The sequence below is a fragment of the Camelus ferus genome, chromosome 3, assembly GCF_009834535.1.
Source record: "Camelus ferus isolate YT-003-E chromosome 3, BCGSAC_Cfer_1.0, whole genome shotgun sequence".
In the NCBI taxonomy this organism is placed as follows: Eukaryota; Metazoa; Chordata; class Mammalia; order Artiodactyla; family Camelidae; genus Camelus; species Camelus ferus.
The window spans coordinates 47,769,626-47,790,579 of NC_045698.1; the positions used below are offsets into that span (position 1 = coordinate 47,769,626).

Genomic DNA, 20,954 nt, shown 5'->3' on the forward strand with positions numbered 1-20,954 from the left:
TTGGAGGAGAGAGAGACAGGAACTGGGGAAATTATAAGACCCTTACGGAGATATTGAAAATGAGAGTATGGCAGTAAGGGTCCTCAAAACAGCTGACATCTTAATAGGAAGCCTGAAAGATTACTGAAGGAAGGAAGATAGGACTGAGAAGCTAGAAATGAGCAGAAACAAAACACCAAACAATGAAATTTCTTCAATACGCTGACAGAAAGATGGACATAGTTCTCTTGAAAAGTTTCTTTTACTTCCTTAGAATATGTTTTAGGATTAGGTTTGGCTGTATAGAACAGAAAGATCCAAACTGACAGTAAAAATAAGAAGAAAGTTTGTATCTCTTTCATACAGTGGCCAGAAACTGGCAGTTCTTGCCAGTATGGGGTCTCCACAATGTTAGAGAGCCAGGATCATTCTTTGTTGTTGCTTTGCCATTCACAGCTGTCATTAGAAAGTCACCTTATGGCCCAAGCTAGCTACTGGAGCACCAGCCATTTTATTTACATTTCTGGGAACAGGAAGAAGGAAGGGGAAAAGAAGGGTCTACTCTTTCCCTTTTAAGGAGATTTTCCAGAAATAACTCACAACACTTCCACTTGCATATCATTTACACAATTTCATCACATAATCACATTCATACCTAGTTGCAAGGGAGCCTAAGTCCTTTAACTGCAAACATTGTCCCCATATAAATGCAGGATTCTAAGAGTAAAAACTCTGAGGACACGTGGACTTCTGTCAGATTCCTGTCAGAAAAATGTTCCATCAAGGAAGCATGATGACAGACTTAAGGAGCAATAGTTCTGACTGTAATTCTGCAGGCATTTTTAATACGATAAAACTTGGGAAACAATAGTAATACCTAAATACAAATCAATTGTTTTAAATTTTATAAAATCCTTTTACAGGCAAAAAAATGCAGGATTATATTACTGAGGAGGAGAGAGAATGGATACTGGGGTGTGCAACAAGCAAATTCTGCCACAGATGAGTAAAGGGTAAATAATAACAATAATGACAACAATAATAGTAATTCATTCAGTCTACCTACCTCCTCAAAGATCCACATCACGATATTCCAATGCCATAAATAAATTGGCACCATAGTACAATATTCTATTTACAAAAATTTTAAAGTGAAATCAGTTTAGATACTTTTGTAGCAAGAATAACAGGAATGGATTGGCAATGAAGCCAAAATGAGAAATTTTGAATTTTTCATTATACTAAAATCACAATAATTTGGTAGTTGGCTTTTGTTCTCAGGCTGTGGTGGCTGGAAGCACATGATAAGAAACTCTTTCACATTTAATGTCATCTATATTCTCACATTGTTACACTGCAGATTGCTTAAACTGAATTTGCAGCAGCTCTCTTTTATACTTAACTGTATTCATATTTTAAGCAAACAGCTCAAATTTCAAGGGAAAACTCTATCATAAATGATATTTAACTTCTATATATTCAAAATACTGCACAGAAACTAAATGTTCACTTCTTTCTAAAACTGAGTAGAGATATGTGATTAAAGTAAAGGAAATTTTGGAAAAAAATAAGGTATATGATGCATTCCTATGCAAAACAACTGTTCTTTTAAATGTACTTTTAGTTCCAATAATGACAATAATAGCTAACATTTATTAAGTGATTATTATGTGTCAAGAGCAGTGTTGAGCATGTTATTTTATTCATTCATAAACTGTAAAAAGAGTGTCAGTGTGTTTTCCTAATATTTTGCCCCTTAGGCATTGTCATTCATTCATCCTTACCATAAACATTTGCCAAACATTTATTATGTACCTAGCTCTATGCTAATAAATAGGTATACAGAGATTAAAAAAAAGATAGTATCCTAAGGAAACTGACAAGTTTTTTTTTAAGTGAACAAATAGAGAAATAAAATGAGTACATTCTACTTCTTGTGTGTATGAGTTCTGGGACAGACCATTTGGGGTTCAAAACCTGACTACATGAATACCTAGCTGTGGGATGTGAGAGAAATCACATAACTTCTCCAAGCTTCAGTTTCATCATTTAAAAAACAGGGATAACAAAGTACTGAATGATATAAGCCATGTAAAGCACTTAGCTCACTGTTTGGCACAATGTAAGCATTCAGTAAACATTAGCTATTATTGTTCACATAAATAATAGCTAAAAGAATACTAAAAAAGATGCTGAACTCAGATACGAGGTTGAGATGGCTTTAAGAAGATACCTGAGTTGATTGCTGAAGGCTGTACAACTGAAATATTCCCCTAAGTTTTCCAGCTTTCAGAGGTCAGTCTTCTTCATGCCCCAATAATCCTGACCCACATCCTTGTAGAAGCAGAAGGTCTCATCTTTCATTAGGTTACCCCCTCAAGGAGAGCAGTGAAAACTTGAAAAATATGGCAAGTTCCAGAAATCCTCAGGATCCCCCAGCCAGATGCTATCTCTGGATTATTGCTCTACTTTGTGCACAGCATTTCTGCTCAAACCTAACCAGCTGTACCAGGCTGATTCTGCTTTCCCAGTTACACTGCACCCTTAAATATGGACATAGAACCCTCTATTGATGCCCCAAGGCAATCTAAGAAGGAGCTGTTCCTTTAAATAAGGCTTCACTGAAAGATAAAACTGCAATATACCAAGAAGATAGCCCACAACTATGACTACAGGTGGTTACTCTGGGAGTCACAACCCAAACACAAGTTGACTGTCTTCCCCTAGCTTTCACAGGTCTTCTCCTAATGGGGGTACAAGCCAGCTGTACCCCAACCACAGGAATCCTCAGACACCTCTACATTCCAGAGTCCAAGCTCAATTCTCTCTTTGCCCCCAAGGAAGGAGGAAAACCTTCTCACCCCAGTGTAAGGCCTTTCTCTTTCCCACCTCAGGATGGCAGGTACATGAGCACTCATTTCCTTCATGGTTGCGCTGCCCTTATCTCAAAGATACACCTGGGACAATCATGTGAATCCTCAAACATTGCCCCAAATCCAGGTCATTCCATCTTAATTCCTGCGGAGGACACCAATGGTCCAATTCATCAGTGCTGCTTCTAGCTTGTCTATATCCATATCACAGACTTCCCTTGACCTTGAGGTGAAAGGAAGTCCAGACCTGCATGACCTTCCTGCTGTGATTCCTGGACTTGTATGGACACTTCTTGGGAAAAAAATATATCTAACTCCACTGACATCATTTTCAGGCAAAGGACAGTCTAAATCTAGATTTAGGGGAATTTTTCCATTAACTTGTTAATATACTACATTTACATTATTAAACAGAACACTTAATATCTTATTCTGAAGCTTTTGCATTTGGAGTTATTACCCTACTTTCTGGGCTCCCCTGAGAAAAATGGGTAAGTGTTTGCCTTACAAATACATTACTAAAAGAATTCATTCAAGTGGTCCATCCTCAAATAAAGAGAAGTCTCACCCCAAAGGTAAATGTTTCCCTGTCACGTGTCTCATTTCCTCAGAGTTCTGCTCTCAGCCATATTATGTGTTAGGTGTATTTTGCTTTTCCCTGAGTGTATGCTTCAGTAGTTTAGAACAAAAATAGCCAAGAGCATTTTAAAAGCAATAAAGAACCGTCTTATTAAAAGGCATTTTAGCATTCTGCTACTATTGAACACAATAATACCCTCTGGCCAGAAACTCAGCGATATTAGACATATCAGCCAAAGACCCACTCTGGAAACCAAGAGAACCATTTTTTTTTGGATAGTCAAGAACCATTTGGCATTCAAATGTGTACCCCAAAAGATCTGTACTAACATTACTCAAGCAATAATTTAAAAGCTCAGTGACTTACATTCCTAGTATCATAGTACCCAGGTTATAATTCAAACTATCTTCAATCATCTACTCCCCAAAATTTCTCCTCTGCTTTAGAGAAGCAAGTTTAGACAAGTTTAGACTTTCCCACCAATATGTCAACTTTTTTCTTTCCTCTCTATAACAAGGAATTTTAAAAAAATTGTTACTGTTAAATGTTACTATTTAACTAAAATAGCTTTAAATTTTAAAGATAGTATTTTACTAGCTATTTCAATGGACTATCCAAAAAATCAGCTGAGATAATAGGATAATGAATAGAACAACTTTGGAGAAACTGTAGACTATGTGTAAATTATTATCATTATTGCCTTGTTAAGGTGGGAGAAGGGTAGATAATTGCACAAATGACATTTAATGCATGGCCTGGGAGAGCTGGAAGGAAGAATAACTAACTCATATTGAGGCTAACTTTGTAATCAGTTAATCTTTCTTAACCCCTACACTGATGTATGAATTAGATATTTCTTTCTTACTATAAACTGAAGATAGCAGAGGTTAAGAGACTTGTCCTATGGCCACACAACTAATAAAAGCCTGAATGGGACTTAAACTTGAAATAGAGGGCTCAAACTGAAGAATTGTGCTCTACACTGGAATTTGACACAACATTGTAAAATGACTATAACTCAATAAAAAATGTTAAAAAGAAAAAAAAAAGTAGAGGGCTCAAAAAGCACAAGCAGAAAAGTTGCAAGAATGGGATTGTCCAACCTGCATCTCACTGTTGCCTGTCTAGTTTCACCTAGTTCCCCTCCTAAGTGAGGAATGTGAGCGCCTTCCTTCTCCAGCTGCTCTGGTTCAGCCTTAGCCCCTGAAACCACCTAAGCAGACTGGACCCTGGCAACAGTGTGTTGGTATGCTGTTTCAGGTCTAGTGTCCAGTGGACCTGCTCTCAAGCCCTGAGGATCCACAGACCCACTGAGCTATAGCTCCCTCCTCCTACAACCATGCTGTCCAGGTGGTAAAACTGGGGTTCTACCTGGGCTTTCCTAGCTACCCATTTCCCTGCTGGGGTTAGAGGCTTGTCCTGAGTTTCAGCCCACTAACCTCCTATATGTGGTTCAATCCATCTCTTGGATTCCAAGAATAGCGAATGGGTCTTGAACCTATATATGGCCCCTTAGCAGATTTTGGATTTTGCCACCAGTTGGAAACTCCTGCTACACTGCCCTATCCATTGGAGGATTCTTTTGGCAAGGATTCCTGACTATGTCAGTTCTAAATTATCTGCTTTGGCCTTTTGGATATTGCATGTTGACCAACAGCTAACCACTTTGGGTCCAGGCCAACCCTCCCCTTCCTCTAACTGCTCCCTAGCTCATGAAACTCAGCTCATGGCCAATCCCATCTGAGTTAGAGCAGGATGAGATTTTGCCTCACCATGAAGGTCCTATAAGGGTCTGCCATAAATGAAAAGTACTCAAGCTGAAAATAGGCCACCTGCTGCAGATTCTCAAGAATGCCACAATTTATCAAGGCATAGCTTGACTGGAGAGTCAAAGATTAAGAACAAAAGTTTGAAAAGAGGAATGTAAGAGGCACTTGTTCCTCTTGCTAACTATGTGATCTTTAGCCAATGTCTTTAGCTTTACCAGGGTTCACTTTCCTCATCTGTAAAATGGGGACAGGAAAACTCATGTCACTAGGTTTTTGTATGAATTAATTGAGACAATGTTTGTCAAGGATCAGGAACAGAATCTTCTGTACAAAAGGCACTCAATAAATGCCATGTATCATAGATTCTAAGATGCACATTCACTTTCACATTTTAACAACTCTAAAATTAGAATGAATTTTACATTGTACCACAGTTTAGTCCAGAGGTGTTTTTTTTCCCCTTTCTTAGTGGTACATAAAATAATGGTACATCTTACAGTCAATGGCATCTTAAGTGCAATCAAATGCAGAAATATCTTTCTCTTATCACCGTATCCAAGAACATATTTCATTCCCTCCCAGCCTTGACAAGTCACATAGCAAAAACAAAAGCAGCACTATAATGGATGGTACCTTTAAACCATTTAGAACAATTGAGAACAATTTTTCCCTATTTCATGTGACAATTCCACTTTTAGGGCTGTGAAAGAGCAACTAAGATTTTTGTGAAATAACAAGATCTTTAAAAAGGGCTCTCTTTCACCTTTTTCACAGATAGGCCTTGGTTTAAAAAAATTGCTCTAGATAATGCAATTTTACGAGAGGAAATATGTTCTCCTTCTTCTAAAAATGTTCCACTTAGACCATACTGATTGGTTCTGCCAAATCATCAAACATTTCTAAACAGACTGAATTGTTTTTGTCCAAGTCCAGGTTTTAAAATTGATTCATATGAGAACAGCCATGAGCAAATGAGTCTCACAAACACACCTACACTCTCACTAGTCACCTGTTCCTTTCTTTCTTTCTGTCTTTTTTTGTAGTAAATTTTTTAATTGAGTTATAGTCAGTTTACAATATTGTGTCAATTTCTGATGTACAGCACAATTCTTCCATCATACATGAATATACATATATTCATTTTCATATTCTTTTTCACCATAAGCTACTATAAGATATTGAACATACTTCCCTGTGCTATACAGTAGAAACTTGTTTATCTATTTGTCCCTTTCTTTCTGAGATGCCCTTTTTCCTTCCCTCTCCATCTTTTGAATTCTTACCCAAAAGCCATCTAATGAAACAAGACAGAGAAATGTAAATAATAACTATAACTTTTATAATGTTAATAATTATTGCTAAATTTTAAGTGAAATAATGGTACCTAATATTTTAAAGATACACCTTGAAATATTTGCAGATAGAATAATATGATGTCTGAGATTTGTTCTAAAATAATCTAGGACTGAGGAAAGTGGGTGGAAATACAGATAAATCTCAGCCATGAAATTGTTAAAGCTGGGTAATGGGTACATAAGGAGGGGTTCATTATACTATTCTACTTTTGTATATACTTGAAATTTTCCATAACAAAAAGTTTTTTAATGTACCACTGTGAAAAGTACTGCAACATATTTCACACCTAAGGTGAATGAATCTTGTAGAATCTTCAAGAAATACAAGAATGATGTGCATGCATATAAATAAACTTGCATTTCTTCAAACTGGTCTAATATTTTGAGATAAAAAACACCATAGTCTGGAGGAAGCACAAATTTAGGTCAACACAAACTTACTTATCTCTACTTTTTATCCAAAAATGCACCTTTGGACAAATTTGGCTCCAAACACATCAATCTTCATGCATCATCACTTCTGGAAGATTCTCAGTCACCTATAGTATTAATTATGCTGTTAGAACATCTTAGAAACAATCGTGCTCAAATAATAAACAAATGGGACCTAATTAAACTTACAAGCTTCTGCACAGGCAAAGGAAACCATAAGTAAAACAAAAAGACAACCTACAGAATGGGAAAAGATTATTGCAAATGAAACCGACAAAGGCTCGATCTCCAGAATATATAAGCAGCTCATATGACTTAATAAGAAAAAACAAACAACCCAATCCAAAAATGGGCAAAAGACCTAAACAAGCAATTCTCCAAGGAAGAAATACAAATGATCAATAGGCACATGAAAAAATGCTCAATATCACTAATTATCAAAGAAATGCAAATCAAAACTACAATGAGGTATCACCTCACACCTCAGTCAGAATGGCCATCACTTTAAAGTCCACAAATGACAAATGCTGGAAAGGCTGTGGAGAAAAGGGGAACCCTCCTACACTGCTGGTGGGAATGCAGTTTGGTGCAGCCACTGTGGAAAACAGCATGGAGATTCCTCAAAAGACTAGGAATAGACTTACCATATGACCCAGGAATCCCGCTCCTGGGCATATATCCAGAAGGAACCCTACTTCAGAATGACACCTGCACCCCAATGTTCATAGCAGCACTATTTACAATAGCCAAGACTTGGAAAAAGCCTGAATGTCCATCAACAGATGACTGGATAAAGAAGAAGTGGTATATTTATACAATGGAATACTACTCAGCCATAAAAACCGACAACATAACGCCATTTGCAGCAACATGGATGTTCCTGGAGAATGCATTCTAAGTGAAGTAAGCCAGAAAGAGAAAGAAAAATATCATATGAGATCACTCATATGTGGAATCTAAAAAACAACAACAACAACAACAACAACAACAAAAACAAAGCATAAATACAAACCAGAAAAAGACTCACAGACATAGAATACAAACTTGTGGTTGCCAAGGGGGCGGGGGGTGGGAAGAGATAGACTGGGATTTCAAAATTGTAGAATAGATAAACAAGATTATACTGTATAGCATAGGGAAATATATACAAGATCTTGTGGTAGCTCACAGCAAAGAAAAAAATGTGACAATGAATATATGTATGTTCACGTATAACTGAAAAATTGTGCTCTACACTGGAATTTGACACAACATTGTAAAATGACTATTACTCAATAAAAAAAATTAAAAAAAAAAAAAAAGAAACAATTGTGCTCATTCCGATGGATCCCCTAGTATTGCTAAGGTTTTCCATTGGCACCAGCAGCCCTGTGTCTGGACTCCATGATTCTAGACTTACTAGTGCTTGCAAGCCTCAGTTACCAAGGTCCCTCACACTTGCGGCTGCAAACACTTCTTACATAATTTTATAAAGATACACATCCCTGGCTCCTCTTCTGCAGTATTTTGCTCAGCTTTTCAAGGCCTTAGGCACATGAAAGTATTATATTTTCCTGAACAAAGCTGCCAGGCCAGGACCTAGGCCCAAACTGGCAGCAGCAATGGCAACTGCAGTGCAAAAGCAGTGGCCATGGCAGAAGTGGGCTCAGCCATGTGAGAAAGGAGGTTTCTGCACAAAGGCATCACTGGGATGCATGGTAGGAGGCTCTTGCTCATCAGTCCCTAGAGCCTCACTGTGGCATCTGCACAAATATTAACTCTGGCCTGAGGCTGGGATAGTAACTGCTGGAATACAAGCAGTAAACTTTGTAATAAGCAGTAAGCTTATTACAAAACAAAACCATACAAGAAAGCATGTCAGGGAGTCATTACAATCTTTTAAAGAGTTTAGAATCTCAGGTTTTGAAAACTGCTTTAACATTGCAAAGCACATATCCATAGACTTAGAAATAGAAAATAAATTTAAATATTGTGGTATTTGACAGAAAGGTACATTGCTTAAATACAAAGCTTCAGATGAAGCAATTTTTAATGAGGAGGGCAATTTAAAAAATTCTTTCTTACTTGTAGTTAAAGATGCATTGATAGAATACATAAACCAGCATTTTGAACTTTATACAAATCATGAAGCCACATTTGGTTTCTTGTTTAACCTCCACAAGTTATAGGAAATGTCAGTGGAAATATTAAAATAGCACTGTATAAATATACATTTTAAATTAAATTTCAACTTACACAAAACTGACGTGTATGAAGAATAAAATATTTTTAGAAAAATTGTTCCATGAGACTCAGCTCTACATGCACTAAAATTTTTATTTCAAAATAACTTATCAGAAATTTATCCCAAATGCTGTCACAGGCTATAAAATATCCTTAACAGCTCCAAAAATGGCATCAGCAGAAAGACTCTTTTAAATTATTTTAAATTATCAAAAACTATTTGCAATCTTTTATTTTCCAAGAGCAACTAATATCTCTTTCAATTGTATCAATTGAAAATAAAATCACTACAAGTATATATTTAATGACCTATTAAATAAATTTGCATAAAACAAAGCCACAAAATTATGACTAATCAAGATATCATACTGATAAAGTATTATTTATTATATTATATAAAGTTATGAGACCAAAAATATTTTTTCCATTTTGTAAGTTATACTGTTATGCATATATCACTATTACTTTTGTTGTATTTTATAAGTAACAAAGTATTTTTAAAGGAATAAATTTATTTGTAACACTTTTAATAGCATTTTATTCCTGTTTTTTCAACAGGAGCCTGTATTTTCATTTTGCACTGGGCCCATCAAATTATGTAGCTTGCCCTGTTCACAGAAAAGAATATTTTTATATGTCTCACCTGGTTAAAGGGAACAGCTATATTTATACATGTAATCAAGGCCTTTAAAGCTGTTTCTAGCACTGTTACATGGGAGTAGGAAAAGTTACAACTCTTAGAAATGTTCAACCAATTCCTGCAAGCTCAGTATTACAGAAGATTCTAGTTGGGCGGGATGAGGGTGGGGGGACCTTAAAGATGAACAATTCCCTTACATAGACAGCAAAACTGAGGCACCAAACTGAATGTTTCAAGGTCACAAGTAATTTAGAGTCAGACTTGAGATTAAATCTGAAGTCTCTCAGATCTACCTGGTACAATTTCTACCACCAGTTCTTTCTGATTGTGTCAGTAAGGGTCCAGCAAATCAGAAAGTGCTCTATGCATTTCAAACAGGATAATATGAGTGATGACCACCAAAGGCCCATTCAAAGGGCTGGAGCAATGGAAGGAAATGCAGTTATTGCTGGAGGAGAGATAACCTGCCTTCTCCCTTCCTCCCCTCCTGCCTTTCATCTTTCGCTATAGATTCCCATTAGCAGAACTGAGCTTTAAGCCAGCTGACAGAAGGACATGGAAAATTCAGTCTGTAAAAGTCAGAGTCAGCCCCCTGTGATATTGAGCAGAATATGGAAAAGGTAAGAAGTGAATTTGAAAGCAAACAAGCAAATGACTGACACACTGAATAAGCCAGGGCTAACAACTTCTTCAGGCCTGAGTGCTACCCAAAAATAAAAAGGGCTGGCAGCCAGATATTACTGACAGTCCTCAATTACTGAGACAATGCATGTAAAGCCCTTAGCACAGTGCATGGTATATAGTAAATGGAGGTTACATCATCATCATCATCATCATTACTATCACTATTAGTACTATTAAATGGGAAGAGGTTTAAAAAATGATAAAGGAATCAGGAGAGTTTGCCAAAGGATGTTGAGACCACCACCCAACATGTGAGATAAAAAGACAAAGCTAAATGTATTGCTGGTCAGGCACAGTCTCTCCAAGTAGAGCAAACTGCTGACCTTACATAAGGTCTTTGTTTGGTGGGAGCATGGAGTACCAGGAGTCATCAGATTGTCAGGGGTGTAAGTGGGTGGACATCATCTGTTGTCCATAGTTACCCAGGTGAGGCTGTTGTTTGATTAGTCGGCACTCAGAGTTGTGTTTATTGGAGTTAGCCTGTCCCTGATAGGCTGATGTCATGAGGGGCATACTGAGACAAGTTATTCTTGATCGATTAAATGAGTTTAAAACTGGTTTTTGTGGATACTTGTTACCTTTGCTACAGCAAAGTCAGCCTTTTTCTAAGTTTATACAGGAACTTCTTTATTTTCCATCCTTCCTTTTGATTCTCATTCAATCAAAGCTTCAGGGGAGACCTTCAGGGATTGTGCAGATTTTTACCACAGCTGTTAATTTTCCTTGAAGGTGAGGTTTCATCAGTGGAAATTTTATTTTCAGTTTGAAAGTCTGTGGACATGATTTCATTCTGATTTGTTTGTTTGTTTTGTCTTTGAATCTTTTTTTTTAACATTTTTTATTGATTTACAATCATTTTACAATGTTGTGTCAAATTCCAGTGTAGAGCACAATTTTTCAGTTATACATGTACATACATATATTCATTGTCACTTTTTTTCTCTATGAGCTACCATAAGATCTTGTATATATTTCCCTATGCTATACAGTATAATCTTGTTTATCTATTCTACAATTTTGAAATCCCAGTCTATCTCTTCCCACCCCCCGCCCCCTTGGCAACCACAAGTTTGTATTCTATGTCTGTGAGTCTTTTTCTGGTTTGTATTTATGCTTTGTTGTTGTTGTTGTTGTTGTTGTTGTTGTTTTTAGATTCCACATATGAGTGATCTCATATGATATTTTTCTTTCTCTTTCTGGCTTACTTCACTTAGAATGCATTCTCCAGGAACATCCATGTTGCTGCAAATGGCGTTATGTTGTCGGTTTTTATGGCTGAGTAGTATTCCATTGTATAAATATACCACTTCTTCTTTATCCAGTCATCTGTTGATGGACATTCAGGCTTTTTCCAAGTCTTGGCTATTGTAAATAGTGCTGCTATGAACATTGGGGTGCAGGTGTCATTCTGAAGTAGGGTTCCTTCTGGATATATGCCCAGGAGCGGGATTCCTGGGTCATATGGTAAGTCTATTCCTAGTCTTTTGAGGAATCTCCATGCTGTTTTCCACAGTGGCTGCACCAAACTGCATTCCCACCAGCAGTGTAGGAGGGTTCCCCTTTCTCCACAGCCTTTCCAGCATTTGTCATTTGTGGACTTTAAAGTGATGGCCATTCTGACTGAGGTGTGAGGTGATACCTCATTGTAGTTTTGATTTGCATTTCTTTGATAATTAGTGATATTGAGCATTTTTTCATGTGCCTATTGATCATTTGTATTTCTTCCTTGGAGAATTGCTTGTTTAGGTCTTTTGCCCATTTTTGGATTGGGTTGTTTGTTTTTTCTTATTAAGTCATATGAGCTGCTTATATATTCTGGAGATCGAGCCTTTGTCGGTTTCATTTGCAATAATCTTTTCCCATTCTGTAGGTTGTCTTTTTGTTTTACTTATGGTTTCCTTTGCCGTGCAGAAGCTTGTAAGTTTAATTAGGTCCCATTTGTTTATTCTTGCTTTTATTTCTATTGCTTAAGTAGACTGTTCTAGGAGAACATTTTTGAGATGTATGTCAGATAATGTTTTGCCTATATTTTCCTCTAGGAGGTTTATTGTATCTTGTCTTATGTTTAAGTCTTTGATCCATTTTGAGTTTATTTTTGTGTATGGTGTAAAGGAGTGTTCTAGCTTCATTGCTTTACATGCTGCTGTCCAGTTTTCCCAACACCATTTACTAAAGAGACTGTCTTTATTCCATTGTATATTCTTGCCTCCTTTGTCGAAGATTAGTTGACCAAAAGTTTGTGGGTTCATTTCTGGGCTCTCTATTCTGTTCCATTGGTCTATTGAATCATTTGTTGAATCATCCGTCAGGACAGTGGCTGCACTAAAGTATTTAAGACTCTGGAATATACACATTTAACAACAGTGAGACAAGTGAGTATAACTGGAAGGGACTGGAAGGCATTTCAAAACCATGATCCCAAATTTGCCAGACCTGATCATGAAAAAAGTCTCAAAGATTCTCGAGTTTGTTTTAGATAGCTAGGTTGCCTTTCCTTTAGCTTAGACATGGAGGGTCAAGGGTCTGGGACCATCTTATCAGGATGATTCTGTTTCAGTATTCCTCTTGAGATTGCAGTCAAGACATCAGCCATGGTACAGTTTGCTGAAGGCTTGAATAAGGTTGTAGGATTTGCCCCAAGAATACTCACTCACATGGCTGTTGACTGGAGCCCATGGTTTCTCACTGACCATTGGCAGGATATTTCAGTTCTTTGCCACACGGACCTCTCTATTGGACTGCTCACAACATGGAAGCTAACTTCCCCCATAGGGAATGATATTAGAGACAGCAAGGCATCTTTTATAACCTAACTTTGGAAGTGACATACCCTCACTATTGCCTTATTCTATTGTTCACATAGGCCAACCTTGATACAATGTAGGAGGGGTACAGTCTACAAGGGAAATATACAAAGGCATGAATATCAAGAAGTGAGAACTATTAGGGACCATCTTGGATACTGGCCACCACAAGAATCATGCCCTTGGAATGGCCTAACTAATAATTCAACAGAATAATTATATTGGTCCTGGACTGGCAGTGAGAAGCCTGATTCCTTTTATAGAAAAAAGAGCAAAAAGCTGTACACGAGATAACTTGACTTTGATGGAGCTGCAAACATATTATCTCTGAGTATTGTATGACAAAAAAATTACTGTTTTCATTTTTCAATTTCCCTAGTGCACGGACATTTTTCCTTCATTTATGTATTGTATGCACAGAATATGATTACTGGTAAAGTTAGAGCAGTATACTCATATCATTTATTAAAATGGCTGAACTAAAAATAGCTTGGATGAGCTGAATTATAACGTTATGATGATAATTATTTAGGCCAAAGGTCAGCAAATTTCCTCTGTAAAAGGCTAGATATTAAATATTTTTGGCTTTGTGAGCCATACATTCTTTGTCACAACTTATCAACTCTGCTGCTATAGTGCAAAGGCAACCATAGACAATGTGTTAAAGAATGACTGCGACTGTTTTCCAATAACTTTATTTTACAAAGTTCCACTTTATTTACAAAAATAGGTGGCAGGCCAGATTTGCTCTGGAAGCCATTCTTTACGAACCCCGGTCTAGACAGGGCAAGTCATTATTACTAGGAAGGGAACTATCAGAGGCTAAGTCAGTAGAATACCTTAAACCACTAAAGGAGAAAGGTGTTACAATATGGCAAACTTATCCAGACTGTGACAAACTGGTTCATAAATTTTAGCAAATGTCAATTTGAGGTTTCCTCTCGTGCCATAGATCTGTTTTTGCTGGATCTTATCCTTACGGATCTCAAAACAGATCATTCTCAGTGTTTCTTTTAAGAACTTGGGGGTCCAGATTTTGTGTATCTATTATGGCATTCTTTAACTTCCCTGTGAACTTACTATTATTCTGTTGTTGTTGTTTATATGAAGTCCTTGTTTAAGGACTTTTGCCAGTCTATCTAGTTTGCTATTCTGGTAAAATACTTTAATAGTACTTCTGAAATATTTCTAAGGTATCTACAGCATGATGTACTAACTTCTATAATACTTCTTTTACCTTGAGTTTCAACTTTTATTACAGCAATTATTTTAGGTATCACAAAGGCACTCAGTAAGTAATGTATTTATTATTTATTTTTAAAGAGTACCTAAGATTTTAAAACCTTTTTTTCTATAGCAGTTTTAAAAAGTGAGTTATTTTGAAAGAATACCAGCGATTAATTTATATATTTACAATTTTATTTTAGTAATTTGAAATGCCCTAGAGAAGGTCACAGTTCAGTCATTTGAACAGTTTGAACAATTTGGTAAGGAACTGGATTTTATGAGAGGGAACGTTCTACTCACTATTAAACAAGTCTGGTCTTCTTGTGCGTGGTTAAAAAAAAAACAACACATAACATATAATTTACCATCTTAACTATTTTTAACAGTTCAGTAGTGTTAAGGATATTCATAGATCTCCAGAACTTTTTGATCTTGCAAATCTGAAACTCATACCCATTATAACAACAATTTCCTTTTTCCTTCTCCCCCCAACCTCTAGTAACCACCATTCTACTTTCTGTTTGTATGAACTTGACTACTTTAGATCTCATTTAAGTGTAATCACACAATATTTGTTATTTTGTGACAGGATTATTTCATTTAGCATAATGTCCTCAAGGTTCATCCATGTTATAGTATGTGACAGGATTTCTTTCCTTTTTAAGGCTGAGTAATATTCGATTGTATATATATAGCACATTTTGTTTATCCATTTGTCTGTTGATGGGCACTTGGATTGCTTCTACCTTTTAGCTATTGTGAATAATGCTATTATGAAATGGGTATGCAAATATCACTTTGAGATCTTGCTTGCAATTCTTTTGGATATATACCCAGGAATGGGATTGCCAAATCATATGATAGTTCTATTTATAATTTTTGAGGAATCTCCATATTGTTTTCCCTAGCAGTTGTATTATTTTATACTCCTACCAACAATGCACTGAGTTTCAATTTCTCTACATTTTCACCAGCACTTGTTATTTTCTATTTTTTAAATTTATATTTGTCATTATAATAGAGGTAAGGTGATATCTAATTGTGGTTTCGATTTGCATTTCTCTGTGATGATCATAATTAGTGACACTGAGCATCTTTTATACATGCTTGTCATGCATTTATATATTATCTTTGGAGAAATATCTATTTAAGTCCTTTGTCCATTTTTTAATCAGATTATTTGACTTTTTGTTGTTTAGTTGTAGGTGTTCTTTATATATTCTGGATCTTAATTCCTTATCAGATATGTAATTTGCAAATATTTTTTCCCTTTTCACTCTGCTGATTGTGTTCTTTGGCGCACAAAAGTTTTTAAGTTTGATGTAGTCCCACTTGTCTATTTTTCATTTTGCTGCCCGTGACTTTTCTTGTGTCATATCCAAGAAACTCTTGCCAAGACCAATGTCATGAAGCTTTTTCCATAAGTTTTCTTCTAGGGATTTTAGTTTTAGGTCTTCTATTAGTTCATTAATACATTTTTGTGTTAATTTTTGTATATGGTGTATAGTTAGGGCCTAACTTGACTCCTTTGCATGTGGATATCCAGTTTTTCCAAAACCATTGGTTGAAGAGATTGTCCTTTCCCCATTGAATGGTCTTGGCACCCCTGTTGAAGATCACTTGACCATATACATGAGAGTTTATTTCTGGAATCTTTATTCTAGTCCATTGGTAGGTTTTTTTGCTATAAAACCCATCAACAAATAATATTGTCAGTATTGGAGCAACAAAGAATATTAAGTCAGCAGCTGATACTGGAGTGAGCAAAAATTCTGTTCTGGTCATTAAATTTTAGAAACATAATCAGACTCTATTGGGTAAGGGTTGTAGAGGTGCCGGAATAGAGTGTTTCACCAAAGGATAATAATATGAGAAGAAGAAAATATCAGTATTTATAACTTATTAATTAACTAGTATAAATATGATAGGTGTTTTTCATTTGCAATAAAGAGTTACTATATATGCTAACATTGGATTTAAAGGTAACCACAGTACAAGATCTGAAGATTTTTTTCACGTATTTAGTTGAGGCCCGTAATCGTTCTGAGGAACTCAGCTTAGTAATGGCTACTGAATTAAGGGACTGGCTTTATAATAGGCAATAGGTCTTAAGCATGTGCCATGTTGGTGAGTTAAGACCTTTAGAGCATGGTCTAACTTTCTCATGTTTGTACAAAAAAAGAAAAGTTTATATAATCCAGGAAGACTTTTAAGGGCTCTGTTTTAATTAATCTGCCTGTGTTCATAGACTCTTTTGCCCATTGGGATTCTGGGACCAGTTATTTCTTCAGTGATTTCTTAGGTCATACATAGTGGAGGTATATTATTAGCCCTATCAGCTATAATTTTGTTGTGTGTCAGAAAATTTCTGGGATTTTAAAAAGTAATCCTTTTACAGTTCATTTTATCTAGTGGCTCCATTTGCAAAGTAAATCCCTACCTATTAAATTTGCATGAATTGTGTCACAGAGAAGAAAGGAATGCCCTGCTGATCATGATTCCAAAGTATCAATTACAGGTTGAGACTCAGGAAAGGACTTAGGATTCTTAGAAATTTTCATTATTTTAGGGCTTTCAATAAGCCAAGGTACATAAACCTTGTTTTTCCTCACACCTTCCAAAATTTACTATATACCCTCAAATTTGTCTTTTGTTATATTCTTTCACCACATGGCACAGTCATTTTTACTTTAAGTTAAAATTTTTCTCTTTTTTTTTTTGTATTGAAAGTCTTTCTTAGTTTTCAAACATCTTTAAGATTTTGTTCTTAGGGATCTGGTGTTCTATAGTAAGGAGATTAAGGGTAAACATGATAGCTCCATAGCAACAAAAAAGCTGTATTAGTCCTTTTGAGAGTTTAGAAGAAGGAAAGGGAAGTGCTGGGTTTAATGTCGCCCTGGAGCAGCAACAATGGACACATGTTGGATAATTGTCCTTCTATGTCTTAGCCCATATGGAACATTAATTCTTTCAATTACCATTGTATTTGCAATATCTACAGGTTTTCCTATCCACAGGCTCCCAATTTTTAGAGAACAAAGACTTTTTAGTTATTTTTTAACTAGTGAGCCAAACATTACTGAGTTTCAGCTTATTTACTTCCTAAGGCTCCGGCAATATTTCCTACATTGGAATTTTATATTTTACTTTCTTTTTTATTATTAAACTCCTTATTTCAGATTTGATCCCATTTATGACAAGAGAAGATACATCTCTCTAATTGTGGGTTTACTCCAGCTTCTAGAATATTTCCTGAAGTATATTTTTCATTTTTGTTTTGTTTACAATTTGAACCTTTTTTCAATTTTTTTCCCTTTAAATAATTATTTCTAAAGTTGTCTAACTGTAGTCAATTTTTCATTTTTATTGCTCTCTTAATACAAATTCTTTTGTTTATATAACTGGGTGATTTAAATCTTTTCTATCTTTCTGCTTATTAAGCATCTTCCCTATGTGAGATGCTAAGCATTAGATAAATTATTTGGTACAAATATGTAATAGAGGAAATTAACTGTGTAACAAAATATTAAATTCTGTACCAAATATCTGCCTGTATTCCAAAGTTTAGGAAAATCCTTAATTATGTCCCTTAACTTGGCTCTATATAAGAATTTTAATTCAACCTTCTGGTCTAGAAATTTTATAACATAAACGTTCTTTCCCTGAGAAAACCCTGAAAAAAGAATAACTCATTTAGAAAGCCAAATAAAGCTGAGTCAAAAACAAAAGAGAAATGCAAAGTGAACACGTTTCAAAAGGTTTGAGAGAGATTGTCTTGCATTAAAATTTTTTTGAGGCCTTAGCATGACAAAGAAGTTGACTACTGATTATTTGGTATTTTGTCTTTTAATATTTTTAAAGTTCTTAATGATATTAATTTAAAGATTTGGACATGCTAAACTTGACATCATTATTTGAAGTCAAAAAAACTTGGGGGGCTGTTTATCAAGAAAAGTGCAAAAGTTAGATTACAGTGCTTCTTAAAGGAAATAGAAGCTCTTCCAGGAGGAGCAAGAGATTTTGGCATACATAAACCCGTAACACACAAGAAAGACAGACCACTGAAGTCAGTCTACAATGTGGGCTTTTGAAGGATATTAGGGTTCCCCAACCAAGTAGAGACTGGTAAGGGGCCATACCATCAACAACCTGACAATCCTTGACTCTTGAGCAAGGACAAAACAAAGTGAACAAATTAACAACAGAGGGTGCCTTCATGAAGGCTTCATAGGGGACCATAAACAAAATACGGCAAACTCTTTTTTTTACAAATTGATTGCTGGTCTAACAGATCTCTAATTATTAGCCCTTAAGTCTGGCTTGCATTGAATTAAAAACTTATCAGGCTTATCCTCCAACCTGTTCCCTATGGAACACTCCCTTACACATTCAAAAGAAACAAAACAACCCAGGACAAAGCAAAAACACATGAAACAAGACTTTGTACATAGAGATAAACAGCAGCAAAAGCAAGGCAAGCAGCAGGAGAATAAGTAGGTTAATGGCAACAAACAAACAAACAAAACCCCCAAAAAACCCAAACCCATTTCTCAAACGGCATACCTCTCCGAAACAAAAGGTCTAATGATCTCATACAAAGACCTAAGTCTAATTACTTGGCAAAAGTTATATCTCTAAACCAAAAGATCTCATTGCTCTGTACAAAGATCTAGGCCTAAAGAAAGACATATTTGGTTACAAATCCTAGAATAACAAAATAAAGTCAGCAACATGAACTCAATGTAAATAGTCAGAGATCAGATTATGGTTGAAAATGACTCACTTGACAACATATCTGAAGAGTAAACAGAATTTTGGCACAAGGTGTCCTATGAGTGTACCTGTTGGCCTCAGAGTTTCCTGGAATGCTGCCAAATGAGGGTCTTCAAAATAATCTCAGTGGAACCTCCAAAACTGTCCAATGAGACCATCACTCAACATCTGAAATAAAAAGACAAAGCTAATTTATTGCTTGTCATAGTAAGAGATGCTAGTCAGACACAGTCTTTTCAAGCAGAACACATTGCCAGTCTTATACTATGTAAGAACTTAGGGAAGCACAAAGTTCAGAAATCGGTGAACTCTCAGAGGTATAACTGGGTTGACATCATCTGTAGAAGTGTGGTTACTCAAGTGAGACTACTGTTGGTTGGGTACCTCTCAGAGACATGCTGTTGGAGGGAGTCTGTCCCTGACAGACTGACTTTCAGAAGTGAGAGCTTGACCAGAGGGGCTAAGTTGTAAAAGCGTGTTTACCAAAGTGAGTTATATGACAGAATAGGCTTAAAATCAATTACTGTGGCTGCTTATTTCATGGCTTCATAATAATCAGTCGTTGCCTACATTTGTAAGAACTTTTTATTCTCAAGTTAAAAAATAAGCTAAAGGAAGAAAAGTAAGAGAACTATTGGAAGTTACTCATGGTATCAAAAATGGTAAAACTGACCACTCCAGAACAGGTGCTATCCTTTGAATTAGATGACAAAGTCTTTGGTATAAGTGAGATTTCTGTGTGTATGGCTGCATTTTATATGGTTGAGCCAGCAGAAGAAGGAAAAAAGGGATACTTCTGGAAGAAGAGCTGCAATTGCAGAAATCAGTTTATATTTAGATAATTTCAAATTTTCATTCCCTACTGGAATTAGCATTTATTGTATATAATAGTCCCTTTTAGTAAATATAAATGTACATGTAAAACATACATGTACATTTGTTGAGGGAGTATTCTCTATTCCACTTTTACACTACCTTACTCGGTTTTTCTTCTTTATTTCATCATACAGCAAGGCTCTCTTTACAGAACTTCATAAATCCACTATTTTTTTTCATATTCAAAATGGTAAGCCACTTCTAGATTTAATTTATGATACCCTCTTCATTTCCAAGGCAACTGGTTATAATGCTATTTGTAACCAGAGAGTTAGAACTTCATCATAGAACTAAACATTAGAGAAAGTAAATCTAAATTTATTTTTGGAAAAGAAGAGGAAGGAAAGATAGTATTGGTATGATCAACAGCTTGATTTCTGGATTCAGACAGATCTGGGATTAAGTCCTGCCTCTTCCATTTATGAATTGTGTGACCTGGGGCAAGTTACTCAACTTCTCCGAGCTTCTGTGTTCTCATCTGTGACGTGGTGATAATAAATAATACCTATTTTTACAGCTGTTGAGAGAATTAAAAGCAATAAATTATGTAGAGAGTTTAGCATAGTTACTGGCACATGGTAGACATCTATTAAATGGGATGTATTATTTTTATAATTAATAGGAAAAAATATGAAAAGACATGCTAAAATATATAATTTCTCTTTATCTTGTTTCTTCTTCTGCTTCTGTGTAAATAAAATTGCTTTTAATATTTTGAAACTCTTTTACTAACATTTAC

The 20,954-nt window shown here is 35.8% G+C and overlaps 1 protein-coding gene and 1 pseudogene across 5 annotated transcripts in view; both read right to left on the bottom strand.

Annotated features, from left to right (window-relative positions):
• The window catches only part of LOC102508889, a 90,086-nt pseudogene extending 70,634 nt beyond the window's left edge, over nucleotides 1–19,452 (bottom strand).
• Nucleotides 1–19,512, bottom strand: part of ZNF366 (zinc finger protein 366) — a 266,082-nt gene extending 246,570 nt beyond the window's left edge. For 3 of the 5 annotated variants that reach the window (XM_032474042.1, XM_032474055.1, XM_032474031.1), the window contains exon 1: nucleotides 19,408–19,507. The gene's annotated coding sequence lies outside the window, so the exon portion shown is untranslated. Of the gene's footprint in view, nucleotides 1–19,407 lie in introns of all 5 variants that reach the window. The other 2 variants (XM_032474051.1, XM_032474063.1) reach the window with 2 other exon arrangements.
• Between the last annotated feature and the right edge of the window lie 1,442 nt (nucleotides 19,513–20,954).